Source organism: Capricornis sumatraensis, chromosome X (assembly GCF_032405125.1).
Source record: "Capricornis sumatraensis isolate serow.1 chromosome X, serow.2, whole genome shotgun sequence".
NCBI lineage: Eukaryota > Metazoa > Chordata > Mammalia > Artiodactyla > Bovidae > Capricornis > Capricornis sumatraensis.
In genome coordinates, this window is record NC_091092.1 from 53,226,050 (window position 1) to 53,239,577 (window position 13,528).

Sequence of the window (13,528 nt, forward strand, 5' to 3'; positions counted from 1 at the left end):
ATGAACTTCCTTCCATTTGCATTTGGCATCCTCGGATCCCCCAGGACCGAGTCCCGTCAAGAGGAATAACGACCTCCATGGCATCGGGAAAGATCAACTGTCACTCTCTCTTCCTCCCAGGCTCACAGCAAGCACTATCTGTCCCCGTCCCATTCTGGGTTCAGATCAGGTCACAAGGGTGAGTCCTGGCCAATGAAATGTGGAAGAATAGGACCCAGTTTGTGTGCACCTCTCTTCCCCCAATCCCATATGTTTGTGAGCTAGGCCTGCTTACTATTTTTTTCCAAATTAGACAATATGTTCTACCTGTTCCCTTGTGTTGCTGTGCTGGAAGAGAATAACCTGGTCCCCAAAAATCAGCCATGCTATTTGACATTTTCTCTTCCTTCATTTGGGGCTTCCCTGATAGCTCAGTAAAGAATCCACCTGCAATGCAGGAGACCCCGGTTCCATTCCTGGGTCAGGAAGATCCCCTGGTGAAGGGATAGGTTACCCACTCCAGTATTCTTGGGCTTCCCTTGTGACTCAGCTGATAAAGAATCTGCCTGCAAAGCAGGAAACCTAGGTTTGATCTCTGGGTTGGGAAGATCCCCTGGAGAAGATCTCCTTCCTTTATTTGCAGTCTAGTTGCAAAGAATCCAGATTCTGAGGCCCAAGGAGCTGGCAGAACCATGTAATGGAAGAAAGGTGTCTGACTGACTGCATTGAACTGTGACATGTGCAATACATCAATAATTATTTGTTAACCCTCCCCTAACATCCCATCAAATACACCTTAGAGAAGATTTGCAGATTAAGTGAGGACTTGTACTGTCACATATTGGTACCTGGCACATACTGTTACAGAAGTGCTTATAATTATTGTTTGTTTTGCAGAGATATTCTTGGCTTCAAAGATGTTTACTAGCTTTTTTAACTCAAAAACAATTCTGCAAGTTCCTCAAGCTTCTTTCTTCATCTGAAAATGGAGAAAATCCATTTACCCAATTGTGTCCTAAAATATATATTTAATTACATATATATTTGGGTACAAATATCCCCTAATAAATACCAAAGAGTCATCTAAGTTCAGAAGACATAAAATTGAACAAGATCTATAAGGTTTTTGCTTTTACAGTGCTTACATTCTGGTAGGGACTAAGGGACCTCAGTCCCCATAAAAACAAATATTAGAGAATAAAATCATACAAATTATTATGAAGAATAGAAACAAGGTGACTTGATTGTAAGACTAGGAATTAGTTCTAACTTAGATGAGGGTGACTTAAAAAGTTATTCTGAGAAGGTGGCATTTGAGCTTAGACCTGAATGGCATAAAATAATGTACCAAAAGGTGTATTTGGTGGGGTGTCAGGGGAGGGTTAACAAATAATGATTGATGTATTACACATGTCACAGTTGAATGCAGTCAGTCAGACATGTTTCTTCCATTACATGGTTCTGCCAGCTCCTCGGGCCTCAGAATCTGGATTTTTTTGCAACTGGACTGCAAATAAAAGAAGGAGATCTTCTCCAGGGGATCTTCCCAACCCAGGGATCAAACCTAGGTTTCCCGCATTGCAGGCAGATTCTTTATAAGCTGAGTCACAAGGGAAGCCCAAGAATATTGGAGTGCAAAGTTCAAGGAGAAAAATGTCCCAGGTAGAGGGAACAACCAGGGCACAGGCTCTGAGGAGGAAATAAGCTTAGCATGTTAACAAACAGGGCAATGTAGCTACAGTTGTTGGCAGATGTGGGAGAGAGTAGGATAAGATGAGGTTGCAGACTAAGGCAGGAGATAGATCTTGTTGAGATTTTTTTAGTTGACATCAAGCATTTTGGACTAAGATGTAAGACAGTTTAACATTTTAAGCAGAATAACGGCATGATATGATTTAACTTTAGAAAGAAAATTTTGGCTGCTGCATGGAAATCAGACTATAGGGCAAGAAGCAAGAGTGAAAGTCAAAGGACCAATTAGGTGACTATTGTAATTATTTATACAAGAGATGGTGACTTTAGCTAGACTAGTAGCAGGGGAGACAGAAAGAAGTGACTTGGGATATGTAGTTTAGTGGTAGAGCCAACAAGATTTGGTAGTGCACTGGGTACAGATGTGAAGATGCATATGGTCATTCTCAAGTACTGGCTTGTGCTTCTAGGTAACTATTATAATTAAGGAACACTATAAGAAAAAGCGATTTTGCATCACTTTCTCCCTTCCTCTCTCTCTGTCTTCGAGGGGAGGAACCTTCTGAAGTCAGGTAAATAACAGTTATACTATTAATGAAATTAATGAGAATAGCATCTATTTTGTTGTGGTGAGAGTATTGTTGTTCTGTGTGAATGTGTGTATGTGTGTGCACATGCACTACATAATCATTAGATATGGTTTTGACCTAGGTGAGTAAGTAAATTCTGCTTCTAGAAAGTTAGATCCCTGTCCCAGGACATTGATCATCAAGAGCAATAGCTCAAACAATGGAGGGCGTGCATGTCTTCAGTTCAGTGGAGCTAAATACAGCCAGCAGCTAACTTAGGACCTCAGGGGAACACGTGACTATCTTGTATTGTCTGGTGGCCTTGATGTTTTGAAATTCCAGAGCAAGTGGGCTTCCCTTCTTGAAAGTTTTATTCGTTCAGAGATTTTATCTTATGAAAGTCACTGATAAATATGTTGCTCAGCAAAACACACTGTAGTACTGTTTCAGATTTCGACCAGAAAATTTATAAAAAGAAAGCTCTAGTAAGATGTGTTCATTTATTACAAGTCTTTCCCTTTAGTTTCATTGCAAACATAACAAAGCCTGGGATTCTACCTCAATGTTTATTCTCAATTCTCATTTTAATTCTTCACAACACTTTTGCACATATGGAACTGGAGTTCAGAGTGATTTTAAAACTTGCCAAAGGTCACACAGTGGCTCAGATCAGTGCTTCTCTGGTGGCTCAGACAGTAAAGAATCAGCCTGCAGAGCAGGAGACCCGGGTTTGATCCCTGGGTTGGGAAGATCCACTGGAGGAGGTCATGGCAACCCACTCCAGTATTCTTGCTTGGAGAATCCCCATGGACAGAGGAGCTTGGCAGCACAGAGAATAAGAGGTGAAGCAGGGCACTCCAAACCAGGTTTGTCTGATGCAAAAATCAGTGTGCTTTTGCCTGTACCAGGTGGTATCCCGGGTTCCCTATAGGGTAGACATGATCTGTCCTTTATTTGACAAAGAACAACTCATTAATGGATTTTCCATAAAAATCAGTTAGAAAATAATAGAGATTGGGGTCAGTTGCAGCCAAATCTCATGAACTGTGGGGGGAAATGTGGTTCCCAAAGTAAATCAAGGGGTCTTTGAATTCAAAAATGGTCTCCAAGTTCCTGCCCAAGTTTCTGGTATACACACGCTGTATAATCTTTTCTCCTTGAGTGTGGATAGGGCCTGTGAATATAATGTAATAGCATTCCTGTAATTATATTATATTATATGGCAAAGGTGAAAGACCTTTTCTGATATAAGTAGAATCCTTATTTGTTGATTTTTGAGACAGTCAGAAGAGAGAGTATACTGGGTGGGTCTGATCTAATCAGGTGAGTCCTTTTAAAACCAAGGTCTAGGCTTTCCTTAGAGTCAGAATCTCAAAGCAGCACAGGATCTTGAAGAAACCAACCAGTAGGTTGTGAACTGCCTATGGGAAGGAGAAACCACTAGGAGCCAAGGTCCTCTGACCCGCTGTGGCAAAAAACTGAACTCCACCAGCAATCTAAATGGGTTTGGAATAGGACCCTAATTTCCAGATTAATACATGGCCTAGCTGACACGCGTGAATGCAGCCTTATGAGACCCTGAGCAGAAGATCCAGCTCAGACTTCTGACTGTCTACTTTGAGGTGATAAAGATGTGGTGTTTTAAGCTGCTAAGTGTGCAGTAATTTGTTTAGCAAAAATAGAAAATGAATGCAGGGTTCTTCTCTTGTTTTGGGCAGGCTAAAATATTGAACAACCCCTCTGGGCTGCTTGCTGGTTGCAGGTGTTCTAGGTCGCTGCCTAAAGGAGGTGATGGCTAAGCTGAAACATAAGATGAGAAGAAGTGATCTAAGCGAAGAGGAATATAAATGTGTTAGGAAGTGAGAAGCCTCATCCTCACTTGAGACATCACAGAATGCTTTTCAGAAACACTGAGACTCACCATATTTGTAAAAAGGGGGAAGAAAATCCCTCCTTCTCCCATTACAGCTTCTTTGACAGAACACCCGATTCAGAGTATCCCAGAGTACATTTTGTTGACCTTACCAGCTTTTAGGCTTTTCGCAGATGGCAGTGAAATAATTCATCACCAACAGAAGTTTGAAAACAGTCTATTCAGTGGAGAGAGAGAAAAAAAAAATTTTGTCAACTGGCTTGGAGACCAAACAACTAGATGATTGAATTCCTTTCCTTAGTAAGGGACAGCTGACACTTTAATTGAGAAAAGCAGCATTTGCTTCTATCCCCAGAGAAGAAAAGAGTTTCGTTTTTACAGTTGATATATTCCTTCTGAATGAGGAAGCATTTCATCACCTCATTTCATGTTGTGATTTAATTTCATTTCTCTTAAACTGATTAACTACTTCCTCAGTTCTGCCTCCTCCCTCAGTGTGTACTGAGGGGAGATCCTAGCTTGGCCTCTGATGCCTGAGGTCAGAGGACCAGAATCAAGAAGTTGCTCTTTTGCTTCTTTATTCATATATTTAATTATGGAGGTAGAGTTCATGTATCATTAAGTTTACTTTTTGAACATGTGCAGTGCAGTGGTTTGCAGTATATTCACAGCATTGTATAACCATCACCACCACCTAATTCTAGAACTTTCCACTACCTCTCCCCAGAAACCTTGTATCTATTAGCAGTCAATCCTAATTCCCCTCTTTCTCTGTCACATAACAATAATTAATAGGATTTCTGTCTGTATTGATGTCCCTATTACAGACATTTCTTATAAATGAAATTATATAAAATGTGGTCTTTTGTGTCTATGTTCTTTTACTTAGCATAATGTTTTCAAGGTTCACCCATGTTTCAGCACATACCAGTAGCTTACTCCTTTTTATGGCTGAATAATATTCCCTTTTGTAGCTATACCGCTTTTTGTTTATCAATGCATCAATTGATGGGCATTTGTGGTACTCCCATTTTTGTTTCTTATCATGGATAATGCTGCTATTATCATGGATAATATTTGTGAGCATATTTTTTTCATTAAAATATGTTTTCAATTATTTTAGATATATATCTAAGAGTTCCTTTGCTGGGTTCAAATGGTAATTCTATGTTTAACATTTTAAGGAACTGCCAAATTATTTTCCACAGGGACTAAACCATTTTACTTTATTAGCAGCAATGATGAAGGTTTTAACTTCTCCTCATCTTTGTCAACACTTGTTATTTTCCAGTTTCTTTTATTATTATTATTATTATAACAGTCCTAGTGGGTGTGAAGTGTTCTTCCATTGTTGCTTTGATTTGCAACTCTCTGATAATTAATGATGTGAAGCCTCTTATCATTGGCTTGTTGGCTTTTTCCATATCTTCTTTGGAGCAACATTTATTCAAGTCCTTTGCCCAAGTTCTAATTAGGTTGATTGTGTTTCTGTTTTTGAGTTACATATTCTGGGTGTTAAACCCTTATCACACATACAATTTTTAAATATTCCTCTCATTTGTGGGTTGACTTTTCACCCTCTTGATAGTGTCCTTTAATGTGCAAAAATTTTAACTATTTAAATTTGAATGTATCTATTCTTTCTTTTGTTTCTTGTGATTTGGGTATTAAATATAAAAAAATCCAAAAACATTCAAGTCTGTCCCTGTTTTCTTCTAAGAGTTTTATAGTTTTACCTCTAACATTTAGGTTTTGATACCTTTTGAATTAATTTTTGATTATGGTGTGAGGTTGCAGTCCAAACTCATTCTCTTGCACACGGATATCCAGGACCACTTCTTGAAAAGACTATTCCTTCCCCACTGGATGATCTTAGCACTTATGCCAAAAATTAATCACAAATAGATATATGGATTTATCTCTGTACCCTCAATTCTGTTCTATTAGTCTATGTCTATCCTGATGCCAGTACTAAACTTTCTTGATTACAGTAGTTTTATAGAAAGTTTTAAAATTGAGAAGTTTGAGTCCTTCAGTCTAATTCTCATGTGTGTGTGTATGTGTGTGTGTGTGTGGCTATTCTGGATCCCTTGTATTTCCATATGAATTTTAGGATCAGCTTAACTGTGGCTTCTTAAAGTGAGGCGAGCATCCAGCCACAACCCCAGTCCATTAGCAGCAGTTATTTTCATTTTTAAGGAGGTGGAAAGGAAAGCTGGGGCAGACCACAGGACACAAGTCTCAGGTCCTCAGGACTGTAGTGGGTCTGGGCAGCAGGATTCACAAAGGGAGTAGTAATGCTCTGTAGCATCACTTCTCAAGCTGTAATGACTCATGCAGCCATCGCATTGTAAACCAGGTTCTGATTTAGTTGGTCTGGGGTGAAGCCTGAAACTTTATTTCTAACACACTCCTAAGTGATGCCAATGCTGCTGGTCCCTAAATTACACTTTGGGAAATAAGGCACATGTGCCATTCACATCTATCTAGCAGTTCAAAGTATGAAGCTGAGACATCACTTAGGTTTATTCAGACTGTTCTTTATGGCAAATAAATAAATAAAATTTTAAAAAGGAAAGGAAAGCTAGGCCTACAAGGGGAAAGAAAAGGACTTGGCAAAGCCCACAAGACTAGGTACAGGCAGAGACTAGGAATTCTGATTCCAAACTCTCAGTTACATTCTCATTCCCCCAAACTGTGGCTGCTTTCTGTCAATCACCTTCCATTCTGCTTAAAAGCACCTGTCCTGCCCACCATCTCCAGCCAATTTCTCCCTCCTCTGCAGCTTTTTTCCAGCATATTTCCTCAAAAGATAAACATTAGAATTAAAAGGAGAATTTGAGTGAGATATATGTTCACACAAGTTGCTATCTGTATTTCCTTAGGACTATCTCTGAGTACAGAATGAGGGGATAGACTATATCTCTGTAGGCAAAGTGGTTAAATTCCAGCATAAAATTATGCATGCTACATATGATAGAACTCTAAGATGATCCCCAAGATTCCCCACAACCTGGTGGTGTACACTTACTGTATAACCCAGAGACTGTGAATATGACAGATTTCATTCCTGTGATTCCATTATAATATATGGAATGGCTGATTTTAAGAAAGGCAGATTCTTTGGGGACTCCTGATCTAGTCACATGAGCCCCTTAAAGTAAGGTTATAGACAAAGAAGTCAGAGATTCAAAGCACAAGACAAATTCAATATATTACTGCTTACTTAAAGATGGAGAAGGATATGTAGCAAGGAAATCGAGACCTCAGTCCAACAACCACAAGGAAGTAAATTCTGCCAACAAGGAGAATGAAATTGGGAGCAGACCTTTCCAGAGACTCCAGATGAAAGCTCAGTCCTGGCCAAATCCTTGATTTCAGGCTGTGATACTCTTAGAAAATAACCTAGCTGGACATATGACCTATAGAGCTTTGTTGTTTTAAGCCATTGAGTTTGTGGTAAGCAAATATATAGTAATACAAATACCTTGCCTTCTTGACAACAGACTGAACTGTGTCTCTATTTTTCCTTCTCTGTCAGGGAACCCAGAGTCAAATTTGAGGCAGAAATGTTAAAAGTTTTAGGTCTTTACACTCTCTATATCTATTTTAAATGTTTTTCTCTTAGTCACAGCTTCCTGCATTTTTCCTTATTTTTCTTGATTTTTTCCGTTCTTAATTATGTTTTAACATTCAATTTTATGTAATCTTTTTCTAGTCTCATTATAAAAGCAATATGTGTTCATTGTAGAAAATATGGAAATAAAGTTATGCAGAAGAAGAGGAAAAAAAGTAAGCAATAGAATTCTATCACTTTATCTGGTGAAAACAACTGCTAATGTTTTGGTGTATTCTTTCCAGTCTTTTTCCCCATGCCAATATGTATATTTTTATACAATGAGGTCATGCTGTATTATTATTCATATTCTTGTCATAAGCTACTGCTAAACATTTGAGGAAAAAATAAGATAGAAATTAACATATATTCAGTGGTTTGAAGGTATTTTTTTCTGATAAGTTGGTTGTTTGTCAGCAGATCTCACCTTTTTATTTGCCTCTTTCCTTCTGTTCCTCCCATGACTCCTGGTGTTCAGCTATGTTGAGGGTTCCCAAGACAACCCCCAGGTTCAATGATTTGGTAGGATTTCTCACGGAACTCAGCATATGGTCTCACTCACAGCTATGACTTGTTACAGCAAAAAAAAAAAAAAAAAAAAAAAAAAACAACGGAAAATCAGCAAAGGGAAAAGTAGCATGGGGACCAAATCTGGAGGAAATCTGACAAATTTTTCAAGAGTTATCTCCCAGTGGACTCACAAAGAATGAACTTAATTAAATTTCTCCAGCATCAAACTGACAACAAATGCAAAGTGTTGTCTTTTGGGAAAGTTCATTAGAGACTCAGTGTTCATATTTGGGAACACATGTACACCCGTGGTGGATTCATGTCAATGTATGGCAAAATCAATACAGTATTGTAAAGTAAAATAAAGTAAAAATAAAAATTAAAAAAAAAGAGTTTCAATAGGCTAGTATTTAATGTGCTCTTTGCCTAGCATGTTTCAGAATTCCAGACTCCCAAAAGGAAAGCAGACATTTAGCATAAATTATATTGTTTGTACAAACAGTTTAGGCACAACAGGCCACTGTTTTCAGTTAGGAAATGGGGGGACTCTCCCAAAAACCAAGTTCCCAGACTCCAGCCAATGACCAACTCTGCAAGCAAGCCAGTCTAAGGATAATGATCTCAAGCCTGCTATGTTAAATCTTTCCTACCACCACCTAAATGCCACATTCCCATGGGCCTACTGCAGTTATGTGTCATATTCAACACCTGAGTTATACATCCTCTCTGACATAGAGTATATTAGCATATGAGTGCTGAATGCTAAGTCTCTTCAGTCATGTCTGACTCTCTGCAACCCTATGGACTGCAGCCTATCAGCCTCCTCTGTCCATGGAATTCTCCAGGCAAGAATACTGGAGTAGGTTGCTGTGCCCTCCTCCAGGGGTTCTTCCCACCCCAGGAATTGAACCCGTGTCTCATGTTTAACCTGTATTGGCAGGTGGGTTCTTTACCACTAGCACCACCTGGGAAGCCGACATATAAAATAAAGTAGACTGGGTGTCTTAAACAACCAACTTTTACTTTTCATGTTTCTGGAGGCTGGGAAGTCTAAGATCAAGGTGCTGATGGATCAAGTGTCCAGTAAAGGCCAGCATCCTCGTTAGCAGATGACCATTTTCTTATTATATCTTTCATATATATATGGTGGAGAAGAGAGAAAGGAAGCAAGTTCTCTTCTTCAGTTCAGTTCAGTTCAGTCGCTCAGTCGTGTCTGACTCTTTGTGACCCCATGAATCGCAGCATGCCAGGCATCCCTGTCCATCACCAACTCCCAGAGTTCACTCAGATTCACATCCATCGAGTCAGTGATGCCATCCAGCCATTTCATCCTCTGTTGTCCCCTTCTTCTCCTGCCCCCACTCCCTCCCAGCATCAGAGTCATTTCCAATGAGTCAACTCTTCGCATGAGGTGGCCAAAGTACTGGAGTTTCAGCTTTAGCATCATTCCTTCCAAAGAAATCCCAGGGCTGATCTCCTTCAGAATGGACTGGTTGGATCTCCTTGCAGTCCAAGGGACTCTCAAGAGTCTTCTCCAACACCACAGTTCAAAAGCATCAATTCTTCGGTGCTCAGCTTTCTTCACAGTCCTACTCTCACATCCATACATGACTACTGGAAAAACCATAGCCTTGACTAGATGGACCTTTGTTGGCAAAGTAGTGTCTCTGCTTTTCAATATGCTATCTAGGTTGGTCGTAACTTTCCTTCCAAGGAGTAAGCATCTTTTAATTTCATGGCTGCAATCACCATCTGCAGTGATTTTGGAGTCCCAAAAGATAAAGTTTGACACTGTTTCCACTATTTTCCCATCTATTTCCCATGAACTGATGGGACCGGATGCCATGATCTTCGTTTTCTGAATGTTGAGCTTTAAGCCAACTCTTTCACTCTCTTCTTTCACTTTCTGCAAGATGCTTTTTAGTTCCTCTTCACTTTCTGCCATAAGGGTGGTGTCATCTGCATATCTGAGGTTATTGATATTTCTCCCAGAAATCTTGATTCCAGCTTGTGATTTTTCCAGCCCAGCATTTCTCATGATGTACTCTGCATATAAGTTAAATAAGCAGAGTGCCAATATACAGCCTTGAAGTAGTCCTTTTCCTATTTGGAATGAGTCTGTTGTTCCATGTCCAGTTCTAACTGTTGCTTCCTGACCTACATACAGATTTCTCAAGAGGCAGGTCAGGTGGTCTGGTATTCCCATCTCTTTCAGAATTTTCCACAGTTTGTTGTGATCCACACAGTCAAAGGCTTTGGCATAGTCAATAAAGCAGAAAAATATGTTTTTCTGGAACTCTTACTTTTTCGATGATCCAGCAGGTGTTGGCAATTTGATCTCTGGTTCCTCTGCCTTTTCTAGATCCAGCTTGAACATCTGGAAGTTCATGGTTCACGTATTGCTGAAGCCTGGCTTGGAGAATTTTGAGCATTATTTCACTAGTGTATGAAGTGAGTGCAATTGTGTGGTAGTTTGAGCATTCTTTGGCATTGCCTTTCTTTGGGATTGAAATGAAAACTGACATTTTCCAGTGCTGTGGCCACTGCTGAGTTTTCCAAATTTGCTGGCATATTGAGTGCAGCACTTTCACAGCATCATCTTTCAAGATTTGAAATAGCTCAACTGGAATTCCATCACCTCCACTAGCTTTGTTCATAGTGATGCTTCCTAAGGCCCACTTGACTTCACATTCCAGGATGTCTGGCTCTAGGTGAGTGATCACACCATTATGATTATCTGGGTCTTGAAGATCTTTTTTTGTACATTTCTTCTTACAAAGGCAGTAATCCTATCATGAGGGCTCCACCCTCATGACTTAATTATCTCTCAGAGGCCTCACCTCCTAATACCATCACATCAGACATTAGATTTTAAGCATATAAAATTGGGGGGTGGACATGAATATGCAATATATAACAACAGATGAGAATCACCTCTATATATTTTACAATCAATCACAAGCAAATGTCTATTAAAGCCATTATTAGGAAAGATAGTGAAAGTGAAATCATTCAGTCGTGTCCAACTGTTTGCAACGCCATGGAGTGTAGCCTACCAGGCTCCTCCATCCATGGAATTTTCCAGGCAAGAGTACTGAATTGGGTTGTCATTTCCTTCTCCAGGGGATCTTCCCAACCCAGGGATTGAACCTGGGTCTCCCACGTTGCAGGCAGATGTTTTACCATCTGACCAAACAGCAAAACCTCGGGAAAGCTAAGAGCTGATTATGAAAAGACCAATGCCATGCTAAAAACTGATACTTTGGTGTCCCTCCTAGAGAATCTGAATCTGGAGTGCCACTTCTGTTTCCCCAAGGTTTCTTTCTGCCTTTCCCTGCCCCACCAGAACCAAGATTCTTAAGCAAAGAAGAGTCTCATGATGTGCTACACGTGTAGGATCAAGAGCTGTGTCACTGAGCCTTGTTCAAAGACATAATCTCAGAGAATCTGTTCCCTCTGATTCAGGCCCATGTTGAATATCTCCTTACAAGGCGATCAGAAGCAAAGGACTACCTTTGTCTCTGCGATTAGGTTTCTGTGATTTTATTGCCTCAAAAAATCAGCCACTTGTATTATAAATTTTATTTGGGGAGCACCTGATAGTCATAGACTATACAGACAGGTGTTTGTTTGTGTTTTCTCCTTGAGCAGATGTTGCTTTTACTCTTGGATTAAATGTGCCTTTAGAGAAAAAAAAAAATATGCTTTTGAAAGAAAAGGGGAGACATTAGTCAATAGGTTGCCTTTTTAAGGATACCTTGAATCAATAAATGATATCCCTCCCAGACTTATACATTTGGGCTTGGGCACACTGGCAAAAAAATGCTCTCTCTTGGATGAAGTAGGTTCCTGCCATTGTACCAGGCTTGATGAACAGAGCTATGGCTGGATTTCAGTTTCCACTCAACCCCTCTGCTGGGGCACCTTTTGTGCTAACACTTTGAAGACAAACAGGTTTTATGGAAAGGTTAGCAAATATGTGGCCTTTTCTTCCTTTATCAAAAGGAATAAAAAAATTCCTGTGCTACAACTTGCCCTCCAATTGAGCTGAAAGGCTTGTTGCATGCAAATGAAATATTTTGAAGTCAGCCCCCACAACTAGACTAACACGGAAATGGTTGTTTGATGCAGGGGAGTAGCATGGTTCCTCACCAGTTTATCTCACCATGGAATATACATAACTTGTTATTGAATCACTGTGCTAAAGTGTTCTTATAACTACCTTTGAAAGAAGATGGTAAGTGAGTATGAGTGTTGAGACATGGAAAATAACATTTTAGTATGGAAAGCTGTTAAGAGCCTCAATGAACCTCCATTTCCTCATGTATAAAATAGGAAAAGAAAAATAATATTGGATTGGCCAAAAAGTTCATTCCAGTTTTTCCATAAGCTGTTACAGAAAAACCCAAACGAACTTTTTTTGGCCCACCCAATACCTAGCACCAAGATGTTCTACAGGCTAATTGAGAAGTCATACAAGTCAAAAAATGTCAGTTTCCTCTTCAATCCTTCATTTTTTGCCCTCTAATTCCTCACACTGACATGGTAATAGGATGATAAAGCACTTGCATTTCCAAAGTGTTATCTGATCCTCAAAAATGCCCTACAAGGTAAGCAGAATGAGGATGGATAAAGTCTCCAGGTTCCAGTGGGCCTGTATCTACTTTCACATTCCTGAATATGGGGTTCAGTTTCAACCTCAAAGACTCCTCTCTCCACCATCCATAATATGATTAGGACACAATAAGAGCCATTTGGAAAAACTGAGCACACATGAATATTCTTCTAGTGTTGTGTTTGGGGCAGCTTCATCAAGTGGCAACCAGGTCTTATTTTTTTATGAGTAAACAGGATGGGAAAAGAGATCCATTAACTGATTCAATCTGTCATGTTCACTGAGTTTTATACCAGAGGAGTCATTAATATATGGCTGCTTCTTACATGCCTCAATCTCTCTTATAATTGTTAAAATCAGCAGTCCTATAATAGAGGATCTAAAAATAGGGAATATAGTACAGAAAGGGAAGTGTTAAATTCTATCACCCAAAGCACTGAAGTTTTTATTCTTTAACATTTTAATATTCTGTGAAATAATTTGTTGTGAATGAAACATAAGCTCTACTCAGAAACCTGTGGATACACTGAAAAGTTACCCTCTTGAGAAATAATTGTACAGATTCTTCTTTTATGTTTTAAGTAAGATTCTTTTGGTTGAAGCTAACTGAAACTTCCACTTTAAAATACCACAAGCCAAAAAACAGTAATTTTATCAGTAAGATACTGAGGCAT